The 20,903-nt window shown below is 44.7% G+C and overlaps 1 long non-coding RNA gene across 1 annotated transcript in view; it reads right to left on the bottom strand.

The window, feature by feature from the left end:
* LOC143810004 (uncharacterized) overlaps positions 1-20,903 on the bottom strand; it is a 212,788-nt gene that overhangs the window by 60,935 nt on the left and 130,950 nt on the right. Inside the window, exon 2 of the long non-coding RNA XR_013222586.1 lies at positions 13,664-13,722. This is a non-coding gene — a long non-coding RNA (uncharacterized LOC143810004). The remainder of the gene's footprint in view (positions 1-13,663; positions 13,723-20,903) is intronic.

Raw genomic sequence — 20,903 nt, 5'->3', positions numbered from 1 at the left:
AATCTGGTGTTGGAGTTCCAACTATACTACTGTTATCCGAATCATTGCTTAAAGTGATTACTTCAGTGATTCAGTGATGTTAGACAACCCATATTTATGTTAGGAAATCTATCCTGAAAGCAGCCTTAAAATGTTTTCTTTCTGGGCTATTTTCATATGGTTAAGATGTTGGTTTCCAGTGGGAAGGGTTCTCTACTTGTGCCCTCCTGACTAGTGTTGAGCGATACCATCCGATACTTGAAAGTATCAGTATCGGAAAGTATCGGCCGATACCGGCAAAGTATCAGATCTAATCCGATACCGATACCCGATACCAATACAAGTCAATGGGACTCAAGTATCGGACGGTATCCCTGATGGTTCCCAGGGTCTGAAGGAGAGGAAACTCTCCTTCAGGCCCTGGGATCCATATTACTGTGTAAAATAAAGAATTAAAATAAAAAATATTGCTATACTCACCTCTCTGACGCAGCCTGCACCTTACCGAGGGAACCGGCAGCCTTCTTTGCTTAAAATGCGCGCGTTTACTGCCTTCCGTGACGTCACGGCTTCTGATTGGTCGCGTGCCGCCCATGTGACGGCGACGCGACCAATCACAACAAGCCGTGATGTAATTTCAGGTCCTGAATGCCTAATTCTAGGCATTCAGGATTTGAAAATTACGTCACGGCTTGTGATTGGTCGCGTCGCGGTCACATGTGACGGCGACGCGACCAATCACAACAAGCCGTGATGTAATTTCAGGTCCTGAATGCCTAATTCTAGGCATTCAGGATTTGAAAATTACGTCACGGCTTGTTGTGATTGGTCGCGTCGCGGTCACATGGGCGGCACGCGACCAATCAGAAGCCGTGACGTAATTTTCAAATCCTGAATGCCTAGAATTAGGCATTCAGGACCTGAAATTACGTCACTAGGGTTGAGCGAAACGGGTCGATCATTTTCAAAAGTCGCCGACTTTTGGCTAAGTCGGCGTCTCATGAAACCCGATCCGACCCCTGTGCTTGTCGGCCATGCGGTACGCGACTTTCGCGCCAAAGTCGCGTTTCAATGACGCGAAAAGCGCCATTTCTCAGCCAATGAAGGTGAACGCAGAGTGTGGGCAGCGTGATGACATAGATCCTGGTCCCCACCATCTTAGAGAAGGGCATTGCAGTGATTGGCTTGCTGTCTGCGGCGTCACAGGGGCTATAAAGGGGCGTTCCCGCCGACCGCCATCTTACTGCTGCTGATCTGAGCTTAGGGACAGGTTGCTGCCGCTTCATCAGAAGCAGGGAGAGCGTTAGGCAGGGTCCACTAACCACCAAACCGCTTGTGCTGCAGCGATTTCCACTGTCCAACACCACCTTCGGTGTGCAGGAACAGTGGAAGCTATTTTTTTTTTTTTTTCCCCTCAGCGCTGTAGCTCATTGGGCTGCCCTAGAAGGCTCCGTGATAGCTGTATTGCTGTGTGTACGCCACTGTGGAAACCAACTGCTTTTTTCAAAGCACATATCCTCTTGTTCCTTCCTTTCTGCACAGCTATCTTTTTTGTTTGTCCACACTTTTTATTTAATTTGTGCATCAGTCCACTCCTATTGCTGCCTGCCATACCTGGCTTACATTACTGCAGGGAGATAGTAATTGTAGGACAGTTTTTTTTTTTTTTTTGTTTTTTTTTTGGGGGAGATTAAGATTGGCATTTCTGCTACAGTGCCATCCCTGTGTGTGCCATCTCTCACTGAGTGGGCCATAGAAAGCCTATTTATTTTTTCCGTGATTTGTGTTCTAAAATCTACCTCAACACAGAAACACTACATCAATCAGTGGGAGAAAAATATTGGCCTCAGTCAGGGCTTGTGTGCCACTGCTGTGTGTGCGCTATCTCTCATTCAGTGGGCTATAGCAAGCCTATATTTTTTTTTTTTTTTTTTTTTTTTTAATATTATTTGGTTTCAAAAGTCTCCCTGAAAAAAAAAAAAAACCTAAAAAAACAGTGGGAGAGTAATATTGCCCTTTCAGCTTGTGTGCCAGTCTTGACTCCTGGGTGTGCCACCTCTCTCCCTCTCATTCAGTGGGCCATAGAAAGCCTATTTATTTTTTTTTTTAAATATTATTGGGTTTCTAAAGTCTCCCTGAAAAAAACAAAAAATACATAAAAAAACAGTGGGAGAGTAATATTGCCCTTTCAGCTTGTGTGCCAGTCTTGACTCCTGGGTGTGCCACCTCTCTCCCTCTCATTCAGTGGGCCATAGAAAGCCTTTTTTTTTTTTGGTTTTTTTAATATTATTTGGTTTCTAAAGTCTCCCTGAAAAAAACAAAAAAAAACATAAAAAACAGTGGGAGAGTAATATTGCCCTTTCAGCTTGTGCGCCAGTCTTGACTCCTGGTTGTGCCACCTCTCTCTCTCTAATTGTGGGCCATAGAAAGCCTTTTTTTTTTTTTAAAATATTATTGGGTTTCTAAAGTCTCCCTGAAAAAACAAAAAATACATAAAAAAACAGTGGGAGAGTAATATTGCCCTTTCAGCTTGTGTGCCAGTCTTGACTCCTGGGTGTGCCACCTCTCTCCCTTTCATTCAGTGGGCCATAGAAAGCCTATTTATTTTTTTTTTTAAATATTATTGGGTTTCTAAAGTCTCCCTGAAAAAAACAAAAAATACATAAAAAACAGTGGGAGAGTAATATTGCCCTTTCAGCTTGTGCGCCAGTCTTGACTCCTGGTTGTGCCACCTCTCTCTCTCTAATTGTGGGCCATAGAAAGCCTTTTTTTTTTTTTTAAATATTATTGGGTTTCTAAAGTCTCCCTGAAAAAACAAAAAATACATAAAAAAACAGTGGGAGAGTAATATTGCCCTTTCAGCTTGTGTGCCAGTCTTGACTCCTGGGTGTGCCACCTCTCTCCCTTTCATTCAGTGGGCCATAGAAAGCCTATTTATTTTTTTTTTTAAATATTATTGGGTTTCTAAAGTCTCCCTGAAAAAAACAAAAAATACATAAAAAAACAGTGGGAGAGTAATATTGCCCTTTCAGCTTGTGTGCCAGTCTTGACTCCTGGGTGTGCCACCTCTCTCCCTCTCATTCAGTGGGCCATAGAAAGCCTTTTTTTTTTTTGGTTTTTTTAATATTATTTGGTTTCTAAAGTCTCCCTGAAAAAAACAAAAAAAAACATAAAAAACAGTGGGAGAGTAATATTGCCCTTTCAGCTTGTGCGCCAGTCTTGACTCCTGGTTGTGCCACCTCTCTCTCTCTAATTGTGGGCCATAGAAAGCCTTTTTTTTTTTTTAAAATATTATTGGGTTTCTAAAGTCTCCCTGAAAAAACAAAAAATACATAAAAAAACAGTGGGAGAGTAATATTGCCCTTTCAGCTTGTGTGCCAGTCTTGACTCCTGGGTGTGCCACCTCTCTCCCTTTCATTCAGTGGGCCATAGAAAGCCTATTTATTTTTTTTTTTAAATATTATTGGGTTTCTAAAGTCTCCCTGAAAAAAACAAAAAATACATAAAAAACAGTGGGAGAGTAATATTGCCCTTTCAGCTTGTGCGCCAGTCTTGACTCCTGGTTGTGCCACCTCTCTCTCTCTAATTGTGGGCCATAGAAAGCCTTTTTTTTTTTTTTTTTTAATATTATTTGGTTTCTAAAGTCTCCCTGAAAAAAACAAAAAAAACATAAAAAACAGTGGGAGAGTAATATTGCCCTTTCAGCTTGTGTGCCAGTCTTGACTCCTGGGTGTGCCACCTCTCTCTCTCTAATTGTGGGCCATAGAAAGCCTTTTTTTTTTTTTTTTTTAATATTATTTGGTTTCTAAAGTCTCCCTGAAAAAAACAAAAAAAACATAAAAAACAGTGGGAGAGTAATATTGCCCTTTCAGCTTGTGCGCCAGTCTTGACTCCTGGTTGTGCCACCTCTCTCTCTCTAATTGTGGGCCATAGAAAGCCTTTTTTTTTTTTTTTTTTAATATTATTTGGTTTCTAAAGTCTCCCTGAGAAAAAAAAATAAATAAATTAGGTGGGAGATTAATATTGACATTAGTGCTTGAGTGACAGTCCTGCGTGTGTGTCATCTCTGTGATTTTGTGCCACAGAAAACAGAGTGTGTAACATTGTGCCTGATTTTCCTTGTGGTCTCACCAACCTGTTAAGGGATATTGAAATCATACTGAAGTTATAGCTCACCGTGTAAGTTGTTTGATAGCAACAAATAAAGTTACTTTGGTTAAGATTTTAAAACAATGAGGAAGTCTGGTGCAAGAGGTCGTCGTGGGCGTTCATTGTCAGCTGGTAATGATGGTAGTGGTAGTGGAGCATCAGGTGGTCGTGGGGATAAAAATATTCCACCTAAGTCTGGAGCTGTGGAGCCAGTTTCGTCGTCAGGCTACACAAGGCCTCGAACGCTCTCTTTTCTGGGAGTAGGAAAACCGCTTTTAAAGGCGGAGCAGCAACAGCAAGTTTTGGCTTACATTGCAGACTCAGCCTCTAGCTCTTTTGCCTCCTCTTCCGAAACTGGTAAATGTAAAAGCAGCGCGTCGCTTGTGGATGTTCACGGTCAGGGACAAGTCGCTTCCTTGTCCTCCTCAGCAAAAACTACAACAAGAGAGAAGGATGCAGCAGGCGACACAACGGGTCACTCCATGGAGCTCTTTACACATACCGTCCCTGGCTTAGAAAGTGAAACATTTAACAGGCCATGCCCATTACAAGTATATTCTGACATGGAGTGCACTGATGCACAGCCACAGCCAGAGTACTATGCTGCTCCTTTGACTCAGACCACCACATTGCCCTCTCAGGGTACAGATCCACAATCAGACCCTGATGAGACTATGTTGCCCCGCCACGAACGCTATACCACCGACCGACACAGTGACACAGACGAAGTTGCACACGAGCTCGAAGAGGAGGTAATAGATGACCCAGTTATTGACCCCGATTGGCAGCCATTGGGGGAACAGGGTGCAGGCGGCAGTAGTTCAGAAGCGGAGGTGGAGGAGGGGCCGCAGCAGGCATCAACATCGCAACAGGTTCCATCTGCCGGGCCCGTATCTGGACCAAAACGCGTGTCAAAGCCAAAACCTGTTGGAGCACAGCGTTGCCATCCGGTTAAAGCTCAGTCTGCAATCCCTGAAAAGGGATCAGAGTCTAGGAAGAGTGCAGTCTGGCATTTTTTTAAACAACATCCAACTGATCAGCGCAAAGTCATCTGTCAAAAATGTTCAACTAGCTTAAGCAGAGGTCAGAATCTGAAAAGTCTAAATACTAGTTGCATGCATAGACACTTAACCACCATGCATTCTCAAGCCTGGACTAACTACCAAACGTCCCTCAAGGTTGTAGCACCCTCGGCCAATGAAGCTAGTCAGCAACGCAACATCCCTTCCGTCACTGTAAGGCCACCATTTTCCGCACCACCGGCAGTATCTGTGCAGGTTTCTTTGCCAGCCAAAAGCAGTCAGGGTCAGGGAATCACCAGTTTTGTAGGAGGAAATATTGCATGTAGGGCACCGGCGGAAACAATACCGTCTCCAACCGTCTCTCAGTCTGCCATGTCCACCGGCACACCCGAAAGTTCCACGATCTACAGCTCTCCAGTCCAGCTCACCCTACATGAGACTCTGGTTAGAAAAAGGAAGTACTTATCCTCGCATCCGCGTACACAGGGTTTTAACGCCCACATAGCTAGACTAATCTCGTTAGAGATGATGCCCTACCGGTTAGTTGAAAGCGAAGCTTTCAAAGCCCTGATGGAGTACGCTGAACCACGATACGAGCTACCCAGTCGACACTTTTTTTCCAGAAAAGCCATCCCAGCCCTGCACCAGCATGTTAAACAGCGCATCGTCCATGCACTCAGGCAATCTGTGAGTACAAAGGTGCACCTGACTACAGATGCATGGACCAGTAGGCATGGCCAGGGACGTTATGTGTCCATCACGGCACACTGGGTGAATGTGGTGGATGCAGGGTCCACAGGCGACATCAATTTAGGGACAGTTGTGCCTAGGCCACGGTCTAGGAAACAGTTGGCTGTAGGCGTTCGCACCCCCTCCTCCTCCTCCTCGTCCTCCTGCAGAAGCTACAGCTCTTCCACAGAACGCAGTCGGCCAACCACTCCATCGGCAGATGACACTGTTGCACACCAGTTGTCCCATTATGGGCCAGCTACTGCCAAGCGTCAGCAGGCTGTATTGGCTATGAAGTGTTTGGGCGACAACAGACACACCGCGGAAGTTCTGTCCGAGTTCTTGCAACAAGAAACGCAGTCGTGGCTGGGCACAGTAGATCTTGAGGCAGGCAAGGTAGTGAGTGATAACGGAAGGAATTTCATGGCTGCCATCTCCCTTTCCCAACTGAAACACATTCCTTGCCTGGCTCACACCTTAAACCTGGTGGTGCAGTGCTTATTGAAAACTTATCCTGGGTTCTCCGACCTGCTCCTCAAAGTGCGTGCACTTTGCTCACATATCCGACGTTCGCCTGTACACGCCAGCCGTATGCAGACCTATCAGCGGTCTTTGAACCTTCCCCAGCATCGCCTAATCATAGACGTTGCAACAAGGTGGAACTCAACACTGCACATGCTTCAGAGACTGTGCGAACAGAGGCGTGCTGTTATTTATTTGTGGGAGGATACACGGGCAGGCAGTAGGATGGCAGACATGGAGTTGTCAGGTGTGCAGTGGTCGAAGATACAAGACATGTGTCAAGTCCTTCAGTGTTTTGAGGAATGCACACGGCTGGTTAGTGCAGACAACGCCGTAATAAGCATGAGCATCCCCCTAATGCGTCTGCTGATGCAAAGTTTGACGCACATAAAGGAGCAGGCGTCTGCACCAGAGGAAGAGGGAAGCCTTGATGACAGTCAGCCATTGTCTGGTCAGGGCAGTGTACAGGACGAGGTAGCGGGCGAAGAGGAGGTGGAGGACGAGGAGGATGATGGGGATGAGTATATTTTTAATGCGGAAACTTTCACGGGGGCACAGGAAATTGGTTGCGTGTCACGGCCGGGTTCTGGTTTTTTGAGGGACACAAGTGACGTAGATTTGCCTGCAACTGCCCCTCAACCAATCACAACCGGAGATTTGACAAGTGGAACTTTGGCCCACATGGCGGATTATGCCTTACGTATCCTACAAAGGGACACACGCATTACGAAAATGATGAACGATGACGATTACTGGTTGGCCTGCCTCCTTGATCCACGCTATAAAGGCAAATTGCAAAATGTTATGCCACATGAGAACTTGGAACTAATATTAGCAACCAAACAATCAACTCTTGTTGACCGTTTGCTTCAGGCATTCCCAGCACACAGCGCACGTGATCGTTCTCACACGAGCTCCAGGGGGCAGCAGACTAGGAGTGTTAGGGGTGCACACATCAGAAGTGGCGTTGGACAGAGGGGTTTTCTGACCAGGTTGTGGAGTGATTTTGCTATGACCGCAGACAGGACAGGTACTGCTGCATCAATTGAAAGTGACAGGAGACAACATTTGTCCAGTATGGTTACTAACTATTTTTCATCCCTTATCGATGTTCTCCCTCAACCGTCATTCCCATTTGATTACTGGGCCTCCAAATTAGACACCTGGCCAGAATTGGCAGAATATGCATTGCAGGAGCTTGCTTGCCCGGCAGCAAGTGTCCTATCAGAAAGAGTATTCAGTGCTGCAGGGTCAATATTAACCGAAAAAAGGACTCGTCTGGCTACCCAAAATGTTGACGATCTAACATTCATTAAAATGAACCACAACTGGATTTCAAAATCTTTTGCCCCACCTTGCCCGGCCGACACCTAGCTTTCCTATGAAAAGCTCTTGCCTGTGAATTACTTTTCTAATGTCTAATTTGCTGCTGCAGATTGTACAGCATACGACATGTTTACACCTCCCTAAATGGCCAAACTCCCCACACGGGGCCGTGGTATCGCGACTTGGCGCAAGCACCCGTGAGACTGCTGTTTGTCTGAAGAGGTGGGTGTGCTCGCTTTTGGTTGACGGCATTGCTACTGGGTCCCTCATAGTACAATGTAGTGTCTCTGGCGGTGGTGGTGCGCACCCAACGTCAGACACACCGTTGTAACATGAGTGGCCCTGGGGCGGTCCCGCCGGCCTCAAGAGAGTTCCCCCCTACCCCAGCTCAAACTGGGCTGTACTACGTGCAAAATTATGTCGCACAGCTCCACCAATCTTTAGTCTATTCGCTGACATCATTCAATGTCTGGCACTGACAATACAAATTTGTAGACATCTATGATGCAACTTAAAGTAGTCTGTGTCTGTGTCCTATATTGGCACCATTAAATAGTTACTGCCAAATTACTATGTCAGAAACACAGCAGATGAGCCCACCCCTGTACCTAAGTATGCCATCTTTTTTTTTGTTTTGGTTGTTTTGCGAGACATTAACATCTATTTATATTTTGGGAGTACTGGGACAGACACTCCTTGCACTACTCCTCCACTCAGCACCAAGCTGCCTGCCCGTGTATCCATGTAACCGCTGTAAAACTGCCATGAGCCTATTGTTTGTTATTTTAGGCCTTTGAAGCCTTTCTGCGCTCCCTCCTTCCACTAGTCCTCCACTGACCAGACCACTGCTGCCCGTGTACCCCTGGAACCAATTTTAAAGTGCCTACAGCCAGCCCATTTTATTGTGTTAGGCCTTCGAAGCCTGTCTGCGGTCCATACTTCCACTAGGCCTCCACTGACCAGACCACTGCTGCCCGTGTACCCCTGGAACCAATTTTAAAGTGCCTACAGCCAGCCCATTTTATTGTGTTAGGCCTTCGAAGCCTGTCTGCGGTCCCTCCTTCCACTAGGCCTCCACTGACCAGACCACTGCTGCCCGTGTACCCCTGGAACCAATTTTAAAGTGCCTACAGCCAGCCCATTTTATTGTGTTAGGCCTTCGAAGCCTGTCTGCGGTCCCTCCTTCCACTAGGCCTCCACTGACCAGACCACTGCTGCCCGTGTACCCCTGGAACCAATTTTAAAGTGCCTACAGCCAGCCCATTTTATTGTGTTAGGCCTTCGAAGCCTGTCTGCGGTCCCTCCTTCCACTAGGCCTCCACTGACCAGACCACTGCTGCCCGTGTACCCCTGGAACCAATTTTAAAGTGCCTACAGCCAGCCCATTTTATTGTGTTAGGCCTTCGAAGCCTGTCTGCGGTCCATACTTCCACTAGGCCTCCACTGACCAGACCACTGCTGCCCGTGTACCCCTGGAACCAATTTTAAAGTGCCTACAGCCAGCCCATTTTATTGTGTTAGGCCTTCGAAGCCTGTCTGCGGTCCATACTTTAAATACTCCTCCACTCACCACCAAGCTGCCTGCCCGTGTATCCATGTAACCGCTGTAAAACTGCCATGAGCCTATTGTTTGTTATGTTAGGCCTTTGATAGCCTGTCTGCGGTCCTTACTTTAAATACTCCTCCACTCACCACCTAGCTGCCTGTGTATCCATGTAACCGATGTAAAACTGCCATGACTGCCTACTGTTTGTTATTTTAGGCCTTTGATAGCCTGTCTGCGGCCCCTACTTGCAATACTCCTCCACTGACCACAATGCTGCCTGGAGTGCCTGCCTGTGTATCCATGTAACCGATGTAAAACTGCCATGACTGCCTACTGTTTGTTATTTTAGGCCTTTGATAGCCTGTCTGCGGCCCCTACTTGCAATACTCCTCCACTGAGCACAATGCTGCCTGGAGTGCCTGCCTGTGTATCCATGTAACCGATGTAAAACTGCCATGACTGCCTACTGTTTGTTATTTTAGGCCTTTGATAGCCTGTCTGCAGCCCCTACTTGCAATACTCCTCCACTGACCACACCAATGCTGCCCGTGTACCCCTGGAACCTATTTAAAAGTTCATAGAGCCTAGTTATATATTTTATTTACTATTAATAAGGCCATGATGGACTACGCTGTACCACGCTACAAGCTAACCAGTCGACACTTCTTTTGCGAGAAAAGCCATCCCAACCCTCCACCAGCATGTAGAAGACCGCATTGTCCATGCACTCTGGCAATCTGTGAGTACAAAGGTGCACCTGACAACAGACGCATGGACCTGTAGGCATGGCCACGGAAGATTACGTGTCCATTACGGCGCAATGGGTTAATGTGGTGGATGCATGGTCCACAGGGGACAGCCTACTAAGTCTGTCTGCAGTCCCTAATTCAAATTGTCCTCCACTGTCTAAATCGGAACTTCCACCTTCTGGCTTTCGGCCTATAGTATCAGAAATTAAACTGCATTTGGCCTTCAACTTTGGTTAGGGCCTACTAACGGCTTCTGCCCCTCCCTGGTGTTGTCCTCAACTAAATAAAGCTGAGCTTCAACCTTCCGGCTCTCATTAAGTGGTTTTTAAAAAAAAAAAATTGGTGGTTAGGGCCTACTAACGGCTTCTGCCCCTCCCTGGTGTTGTCCTCAACTAAATAAAGCTGAGCTTCAACCTTCCGGCTCTCATTATGTGGTTTAAAAAAAAAAAATGGTGGTTAGGGCCTACTAACGGCTTCTGCCCCTCCCTGGTGTTGTCCTCAACTAAATAAAGCTGAGCTTCAACCTTCCGGCTCTCATTAAGTGGTTTTAAAAAAAAAATGGTGGTTAGGGCCTACTAACGGCTTCTGCCCCTCCCTGGTGTTGTCCTCAACTAAATAAAGCTGAGCTTCAACCTTCCGGCTCTCATTAAGTGGTTTTTAAAAAAAAATGGTGGTTAGGGCCTACTAACGGCTTCTGCCCCTCCCTGGTGTTGTCCTCAACTAAATAAAGCTGAGCTTCAACCTTCCGGCTCTCATTAAGTGGTTTTTAAAAAAAAAAAATTGGTGGTTAGGGCCTACTAACGGCTTCTGCCCCTCCCTGGTGTTGTCCTCAACTAAATAAAGCTGAGCTTCAACCTTCCGGCTCTCATTATGTGGTTTAAAAAAAAAAAATGGTGGTTAGGGCCTACTAACGGCTTCTGCCCCTCCCTGGTGTTGTCCTCAACTAAATAAAGCTGAGCTTCAACCTTCCGGCTCTCATTAAGTGGTTTTAAAAAAAAAATGGTGGTTAGGGCCTACTAACGGCTTCTGCCCCTCCCTGGTGTTGTCCTCAACTAAATAAAGCTGAGCTTCAACCTTCCGGCTCTCATTAAGTGGTTTTAAAAAAAAAATGGTGGTTAGGGCCTACTAACGGCTTCTGCCCCTCCCTGGTGTTGTCCTCAACTAAATAAAGCTGAGCTTCAACCTTCCGGCTCTCATTAAGTGGTTTTTAAAAAAAAATGGTGGTTAGGGCCTACTAACGGCTTCTGCCCCTCCCTGGTGTTGTCCTCAACTAAATAAAGCTGAGCTTCAACCTTCCGGCTCTCATTAAGTGGTTTTAAAAAAAAAAAAATTGGTGGTTAGGGCCTACTAACGGCTTCTGCCCCTCCCTGGTGTTGTCCTCAACTAAATAAAGCTGAGCTTCAACCTTCCGGCTCTCATTATGTGGTTTAAAAAAAAAAAATGGTGGTTAGGGCCTACTAACGGCTTCTGCCCCTCCCTGGTGTTGTCCTCAACTAAATAAAGCTGAGCTTCAACCTTCCGGCTCTCATTAAGTGGTTTTAAAAAAAAAATGGTGGTTAGGGCCTACTAACGGCTTCTGCCCCTCCCTGGTGTTGTCCTCAACTAAATAAAGCTGAGCTTCAACCTTCCGGCTCTCATTAAGTGGTTTTTAAAAAAAAATGGTGGTTAGGGCCTACTAACGGCTTCTGCCCCTCCCTGGTGTTGTCCTCAACTAAATAAAGCTGAGCTTCAACCTTCCGGCTCTCATTAAGTGGTTTTAAAAAAAAAAAAATTGGTGGTTAGGGCCTACTAACGGCTTCTGCCCCTCCCTGGTGTTGTCCTCAACTAAATAAAGCTGAGCTTCAACCTTCCGGCTCTCATTATGTGGTTTAAAAAAAAAAAATGGTGGTTAGGGCCTACTAACGGCTTCTGCCCCTCCCTGGTGTTGTCCTCAACTAAATAAAGCTGAGCTTCAACCTTCCGGCTCTCATTAAGTGGTTTTAAAAAAAAAAAAAATGGTGGTTAGGGCCTACTAACGGCTTCTGCCCCTCCCTGGTGTTGCCCTCAACTAAATAAAGCTGAGCTTCAACCTTCTGCTCCAAATTACCATTTTAAAAAATGCAATAGGCTTTTCCGGCCTACTAAAGGTGTCTGCCCCTCCCTGGTGTTGTCCTCAACTGAACAAAGCTGAGCTTCCACATTCTGGCTTTCGCCCTATACTATCAGATATTAAACTGCATTTGGCCTACTAGTGTGGTTAGGCCCTTGAAACAGTGTCTGCTGCTCTTGGGTTTGCTACTCCACTGAACAAAGCAATGCCGCCTGTTTAGTCCTGTTACCAATTTTGAACTGCATGTAGCCTACTTTATTCTTTGGCCCTATATCTGTTTCCTCCTCATCCTGCCCATTGCCCAGCCACTGCTAAATGAGTCTGCTGGTACATTGACCTAGACCACTACATTCCCCTTGTACTCTACACAGCCAGAATCTGACCCTGCTGAAAGTAAGGTTCCCCTTCCCGCATGTTATACCACCTTACACAGGGACAAAGAGGAAGGTGCAGATGAAAGTGCAGGTTCCTTCATCAGGTGGGGGGGCATACTCGTTGGCGACGTCACTGGCACAGGGCCCCTCAGAGTACGCAAAAGTGTCGCTGCTGGTGGGAGGCGCCCCCGCCATGCAAACACACCGCCGTACTTTGAGGGGCCCTGTGCCAGTGGCAATGCGAACGAGTGGGCCCCCCCTGCTTGCTCAGGATCACAGCACTTGCAACTTTTAAATACTTACCTTTCCCTGCAACACCGCCGTGACGTAGTCCGCATTTCCTGGGCCCACGAAAAACTTGAGCCAGCCCTACTCCCCCCACAACTTTCCCCCAATTCCCTATGCCCAACTATTATTATACAGTTAATTAAGATTGGCAAGCTTCAGAAACAAGAATGGATGTTTTTGGCATTAAAATGGGCACTGTAGGTGTTTTCCTGGCCTCCACTCACTGCCGACTATGCTTCCCCATTGACTTGCATTGGGTTTCGTGTTTCGGTCGATCCCCGACTTTTAGCGATAATCGGCCGACTGCACTCGACTCGACTCTGGACAAAATCGGGTTTCCCAAAACCCTACTCGATCTTAAAAAAATGAAAGTCGCTCAACCCTATACGTCACGGCTTGTTGTGATTGGTCGCGTCGCGGTCACATGGGCGGCACGTGACCAATCAGAAGCCGTGACGTCACGGAAGGCAGTAAACGCGCGCATTTTAAGCAAAGAAGGCTGCCGGTTCCCTCGGTGAGGTGCAGGCTGCGTCGGAGAGGTGAGTATAGCAATATTTTTTATTTTAATTCTTCATTTTACACATTGCTATTAATCCCGATACCGATTCCCGATATCACAAAAGTATCGGATCTCGGTATCGGAATTCCGATACCCGCAAGTATCGGCCGATACTTGCGGTATCGGAATGCTCAACACTACTCCTGACCTATCACCTATTTATTGCTTTGAGAATGAAAATCCCTATGATAGCACTGAGCTGCTAGAAGAAACTGTTGTCATTGGGGCACATATTTAGGAGTTAGCCTCCAGTGGCCTGTATTTCTTTTTCACTTCCAATAGCTTTAAAAGTATTTGTCTAGTTTCTTGAGGTTGATAAGCTGAAACTTACCTTTACTGCCCAATATTTAGGAAGAGGCAAACTGCTGACTGCTTCCAGGAGAAACAATTCTGAAAAAAACAGAAAACAGCATGAGTAAAAATTATTGATAATATTTTAGCAGATGGCTAATTAATGTGTGATAAAATATATTTGTTAATATGTCATATATTTTATTATTAACAACTTCATTTTCTGGAACAATTTCAAGGGTGCTAACACTTTTGGCCAGTCCACAAAAATTGTCACTTATTCACTGGATAGATAATAAGATTTAGATGGGTGTAAATTCCACTGCTGGAGCCCCCATTGATTGTAAGAATGGGAGACTCCCATTTTCTCCTGGTTTTGGATGCACCATTATGGCCAGGAAAAGTCAAATGGAGCTACAGGTCCTCTTAATGCTCTGATCAGTCTCCTGTGACATCATGTTTGAGACTCCTCTCAAGCAAAACATCTCAGAAAGTACAGTAGTAAAACACATTTAGAGATTTTGTAGATATGGAGAAGTGTAGGTGGTGGTAAAGGAAATTGCAAAAGTAGTTAAGGTGTAGTTAGAAAATATACTGCTCAAAAAAATAAAGGGAACACTAAAATCCCACATCCTAGATATCACTGAATGAAATATTCCAGTTGTAAATCTTTATTCATTACATAGTGGAATGTGTTGAGAACAATAAAACCTAAAAATTATCAATGTAATTCACAGCTAATATCACACGGATGTCTGGAGTTGGAATGATGCTCAAAATCAAAGTGGAAAATTAAGTTACAGGCATATCAAACTTCAGTGGAAATGCCTCAACACAAGGAAATAATGCTCAGTAGTGTGTGTGGCCTCCACGTGCCTGTATGACCTCCTTACAACGCCTGGACATGCTCCTGATGAGGCAGAGAATGGTCTCCTGAGGGATCTCCTCCCAGACCTGGACTGAAGCATCTGCCAACTCCTGGACAGTCTGTGGAGCAATGTGACGCTGGTGGATGGCGCGAGACATGATGTCCCAGATGTGTTCAATCAGATTCAGGTCTGGGGATCGGGCCGGCCAGTTCATAGCTTCAATGCCTTCATATTGAAGGAGCTGCTGACACACTCCAGCCACATGAGGTCTGGCATTGTCCTGCATTAGGAGAAACCCAGGGCCAACCGCACCATCATATGGTCTCACAAGGGGTCTGAGGATCTCATCTCGGTACATAATGGCAGTCAGGCTACCTCTGTCAAGTACATTGAGGGCTGTGCAGCCCTCCAAAGAAGTGTCACCCCACAACATTACTGACCCACTGCCAAACCGGTCATGCTGAAAGATGTTGCAGGAAGCAGATCGCTCTCCACAGTGCTCTCCAGACTCTTTCACGTCTGTCACATGTGCTCAGTGTGAATCTGCTTTCATCTGTGAAGAGCACAGGGTGCCAGTGGCAAATTTGCCAATCCTGGTGTTCTGTGGCGAATGCCAAGCGTCCTGCATGGTGTTGGGCTGTGAGCACAACCCCCATCTGTGGACGTCGGGTACTCAGACCATCCTCATGGAGTTGGTTTCTAACAGTTCGTGCAGACACATGCATATTTGTGGCCTGCTGCAGGTCATTTTGCAGGGCTCTGGCAGTGCTCCTCCTGTTCCTCTTTTGACAAAGGCTGAGGTAGCAGTCATGCTGCTGGGTTGTTGCCCTCCTACAGCCCCCTCCACGTCTCATGGCCTGTCTCCTGGTAGCATCTCCAGCCTCTGGACACTACGCTGACAGACACAGCAAACCTTCTTGCCACTGCTCGCATTGATGTGCCATCCTGGATGAGCTGCACTACCTGAGCCACTTGTGTGGGTATAGAGTCCGTCTCATACTGCCACGAGTGTGAAAGCACAACCAACATTCAAAAGTGAACAAAACATCTGCCAGAAAGCATTGGTACTGAGATGTGGTCTGTGGCCCCACTAGCAGAACCACTCCTTTATTGAGTGTGTCTTGATAATTGCCAATAATTTCCATCTGTTGTGTATTCCATTTGCACAACAGCATGTGAAATTTATTGTCTAACGGTGTTGCTTCCTAAGTGGACAGTTTGATTTCACAGAAGTTTGATCTACTTGGAGTTATATTCTGTTGTTTAAGTGTTCCCTTTATTTTTTTAAGCAGTGTACATTTTAATGGGTTTATATGTCGTATGAGTAAAACAAAACTAAGGTTAAAAGTGTATGATGACCCCTAAAATTCAATGTTGTCAGTAACATAAACAGAAATCAATAAGATTTCACCCAATTTGCATCCAAAGAGAAAAAAGAGATAATAAAAACAAAGTTTATTTTGCGTTTGCAACAGAAGTCACATAAACTCATTAGATGAAACTGTTCTTTGCCTGCCATAAAGCTTCGAATTTAAAATATGGCAACAAGTAACTTTTCTATTTTATGCAAGATTTTCAATTTTTGCAATAAAATATTTGTTCACCCAACAAATTAAGGTATCCTAAAAGATCTAGTATGTAAGTGGTTAAGTCCCTGATTCTAGAAAATGTTGACTGAATTCACCTGCCCTGTGAAGAAGGAAGATCTGACCAGCTTTCATTAGAACAAGTTCAACACACAAGCGTTCAGGCTGTTACTGATTCATTTGACATTTGATAAATGTGTTTGAATACTTGGCTGCTGGTCCGGGCTTAGCGAGGAATGCACTGTGCGTAATCGGCAGGGAAATTACACTGATCTCACACGATGAAAGCGATAACTTGGTCTCATGATCATATCTTGCTATATTATGACATTTATTCCTGGTGTGTATAAAAATTAGTCTATGTTCTAGAATACTGGGATAATTAAAAGCCTTGTGGATACTGGATGAGATTCCATTTCTTCTAGGTTTCTGTGTGTTGGGATAAGAGGGAGTAACTGTGTTTACTCTAGCCTAAAAAGGACTGTGAACTATTATCTAGAACTGTTATCTGAGATAGAAGTACACAAGGAAGTTTCCTTTGCTAATGGTTGAACTAGTCTTGAGATAAAACCTTAACTGAATACCTATAGCCCTAATTAATCAACTATTAAAACAGAAGTTGATAACAATTGGCTTACTTAAAGTTTGAATTACCTGTAATCAGAGATAACGGGAACTTCAGTTTGGAAAAAGATTTATTGAAGAAGAATAAAAAATGAATTGTTTAATATAAATAGTTGTTACGAGTTTTACATTTTTAACAACTTGGTGGAAAAACAGAATCATATTCCAAGTTTGAGTCCAACTCAAGACCTTGGACCAGCAGCCATGTTAGTATTCCCTGGTTGGCTGCAAACTGCCAGAGTCCCTAGCACTTATTCTGAATTCTGATTTGTAGGCCCATCATGATGTCATCATTATGGCATGACAGACGTATGACATCACTCTGGATCTATTAATTAGAAGAGGCACCAGTGAAGTTGCGAGGAAGGAGGCAGTTTGCATAGCTTCTGTCTGGCAGCCATGGTCCACTGATGTGGCTCTTGAACTACTGAGTACTGCAAATTGATTTGCTCATTTGTACTCATTTTTTTTGAAAAAAAACATATAATGTTTTATGAAAGTTATAGCAGTAAATGATATACTATGTTTAATCGTAGGGTATATTTGTGCCATAAAATTGCAGTACAGAGTTTCCCATGTATCTGAACAGCCATAATGTATTACATATTTCCTGCAGTGGTCACTGCAGGGTAAATAAATGTCCTAATACAGCTTTCCTAGAGATAACAGCTGATCCCAATACTCCTTAGATCAAAGCCATCCCAACCTCATGATTTATGCGTGACCAGCTGTGTATAGGGCCTCTTCTGTTATGATCCGGTGACCTTGGAGCCGCATGAGACTTTCTCAGGAGTAGGTGGAACCTGTACTGACCGCAAACCCTAAACTGTAACCGCAACTAGAAGTAGCCGTGTACCTAACACATCCTAGACACCTCGACACAGCCGGAGGACTAAATACCCCTATAGATGGAAATGGGAATTCTATCTTGCCTCAGAGCAGAACCCCAAAGGATAGGCAGCCCCCCACAAATAGTGACTGTGAGTATTAGAGGAAAGACACACACAGGCAGAAAACAGGATTCAGCAAAAGATAGTTACATAGTTACATAGTTACATAGTTATTAAGGTTGAAGGAAGACTTTAAGTCCATCTAGTTCAACCCATAGCCTAGCATGCCCTAACATGTTGATCCAGGGGAAGGCAAAAAAAACCCATGTGGTAAGAGTAAGCTCCATCATGAGGAAAAAATTCCTTCCCGACCCCACATACGGCAATCAGACTAGTTCCCTGGATCAACGCCTTATCAAGGAGTCTAATATATATACCCTGTAATATTATACTTTTCCAGAAGGGTATCCAGTCCCCTCTTAAATTGAAGCAATGAGTCACTCATTACAACATCATACGGCAGAGAGTTCCATAGTCTCACTGCTCTTACAGTAAAGAATCCACGTCTGTTATTATGCTTAAACCTTTTTTCCTCCAGATGTAGAGGATGCCCCCTTGTCCCTGTCACCGGTCTATGATTAAAAAGATCAGCAGAAAGGTCTTTGTACTGTCCCCTCATATATTTATACATTAACATAAGATCACCCCTTAGTCTTCGTTTTTCCAAACTAAATAGTCCCAAGTGTAATAACCTATCTTGGTAAGGCAGACCCCCCAGTCCTCTAATAACCTTAGTTGCTCTTCTCTGCACCCGCTCCAGTTCAGCTATGTCTTTCTTATACACCGGAGACCAGAACTGTGCACAGTATTCTAAGTGTGGTCGCACTAGTGACTTGTATAGAGGTAAAATTATGTTCTCCTCATGAGCATCTATGCCTCTTTTAATGCATCCCATTATTTTATTTGCCTTTGTAGCAGCTGCCTGACACTGGCCACTGAATATGAGTTTGTCATCCACCCATACACCCAGGTCTTTTTCATTGACGGTTTTGCCCAGAGTTTTAGAATTAAGCACATAGTTATACATCTTATTACTTCTACCCAAGTGCATGACCTTACATTTATCCCCATTAAAGCTCATTTGCCATTTATCAGCCCAAGCTTCTAGCTTACATAAATCAGCCTGTAATATAAAATTGTCCTCCCCTGTATTGATTACCCTGCAGAGTTTAGTGTCATCTGCAAATACTGAAATTCTACTCTGAATGCCCCCTACAAGGTCATTAATAAATATGTTAAAAAGAAGAGGGCCCAATACTGACCCCTGTGATACCCCACTACTAACCGTGACCCAGTCCGAGTGTGCTCCATTAATAACCACCCTTTGTTTCCTATCCCTGAGCCAACTCTAAACCCACTTGCACATATTTTTCATTATTCTCATTTTATGTATCAACCTTTTGTGTGGCACCGTATCAAAAGCTTTTGAAAAGTCCATATACACTACATCTACTGGGTTCCCTTGGTCCAGACCGGAACTTACCTCTTCATAGAAGCTGATCAAATTAGTCTGACATGATCGGTCCCTAGTAAACCCGTGCTGATACTGGGTCATGAGGTTATTCCTCTTCAGATACTCCAGTATAGCATCCCTTAGAATGCCCTCCAGGATTTTACCCACAGTAGAGGTTAAACTTACTGGCCTATAATTTCCGAGTTCAGTTTTTGTCCCCTTTTTGAATATTGGCACCACATTTGCTATACGCCAGTCCTGTGGTACAGACCCTGTTATTATGGACTCTTTAAAGATTAAAAATAATGGTCTATCAATGACTGTACTTAATTCCTGCAGTACTCGGGGGTGTATCCCATCCGGGCCTGGAGGTTTGTCAATTTTTGTGATTTTTAGATGCTGCCGTACTTCCTGCTGGGTTAAGCAGGTAACATTAAATTGGGAATCATTATCACTAGTCATATTGGCTGCCATGGGATTTTCTTTTGTAAATACTGATGAAAAAAACTCATTTAGCATATTGGCTCTTTCCTCATCCTCATCCACCATTTCACCCAGTCTATTTTTAAGGGGGCCAACACTATCATTTTTTAGTTTCTTACTATTTATGTAGTTAAAGAATATTTTGGGGTTATTTTTGCTTTCTCTAGCAATGAGTCTCTCTGTCTCAATCTTTGCTGCCTTGATTTGCTTTTTACATAATTTATTTAATTTTTTGTATTTATTTAATGCCTCCTCACTACCTACTTCCTTTAATTCTCTAAATGCTTTCCTTTTGTTACTTATTGCGCCCCTTACAGCTTTATTTAGCCATATTGGTTTCCTCCTATTTCTAGTATGTTTATTCCCATACGGTATATACTGTGCACAGGTCCTATCCAGGCACCTCTAGCTAAATAGAAAAGGATAGGAAAGAACACTAAGCGGTCAGTATTAAAACCCTAAAAATATCCACAGCAGATAATACAAAAATTCCACATCTAACTAAAGACATGGAATGTATATCTGCATCTCCTGAGAATCCAACTTGACTGAAAATATCCAAACACAGTCTAAGCTGGACAAGAAAGAACATTGAATAGTACTGAATAGTAAAGCACACAGCATGTGTGCTGCAGAAACAAAACCAGACACTTATCTTTGCTGATTTGGCAGCAGGGCAGGAGGAAACAGACAGAGATGCAAAACCTCTAAGAACAATGGACAACTGGCAAGGGCTAATGAATCCTGCACACCTAAATATCCCAGTCAGAGCTGCAATCAGCAGGGACACCTGCCCAGGATTACAACCCAGGGACAACTGCTTTACTACCAACAACCACCGGAGGGAACCCAAGAGCAGAATTCACAACAGTACCCCCCCTTGAGGAGGGGTCACCGAACCCTCACCAGAGCCCCCAGGCGAATCAGGATGAGCCAGATGAAAGGCACGGACCAAATCAGCAGCATGGACATCAGAGGCAAAAACCCAAGAATTATCCTCCTGGCCATAACTCTTCCATTTGACAAGGTACTGAAGGCTCCGCCTCGAAAAGTGAGAATCCAAAATCTTCTCAACCACATACTCCAACTCCCCATCAACCAACACAGGGGCCGGAGGATCAACAGAGGGAACAACGGGCACCACATATTTCTGCAATAAAGATCTGTGGAAGACATTATGGATAGCAAAAGAAGCTGGAAGGGCCAATTGAAAAGAAACCGGATTAATAATCTCAGAAATCCTATAAGAACCAATAAAGCGAGGCTTAAACTTAGGGGAAGAAACCTTCATAGGAACATGATGGGAAGACAACCAGACCAGATCCCCAACCTGAAGCCGGGAACCAACACACAGACGACGGTTAGCAAAACATTG

The sequence above is a fragment of the Ranitomeya variabilis genome, chromosome 2 (genome assembly GCF_051348905.1).
Source record: "Ranitomeya variabilis isolate aRanVar5 chromosome 2, aRanVar5.hap1, whole genome shotgun sequence".
Classification (NCBI taxonomy): domain Eukaryota; kingdom Metazoa; phylum Chordata; class Amphibia; order Anura; family Dendrobatidae; genus Ranitomeya; species Ranitomeya variabilis.
The sequence above is the reverse complement of the archived record's forward strand: the minus strand, read 5'-3'. Positions and strand labels throughout refer to the sequence as shown.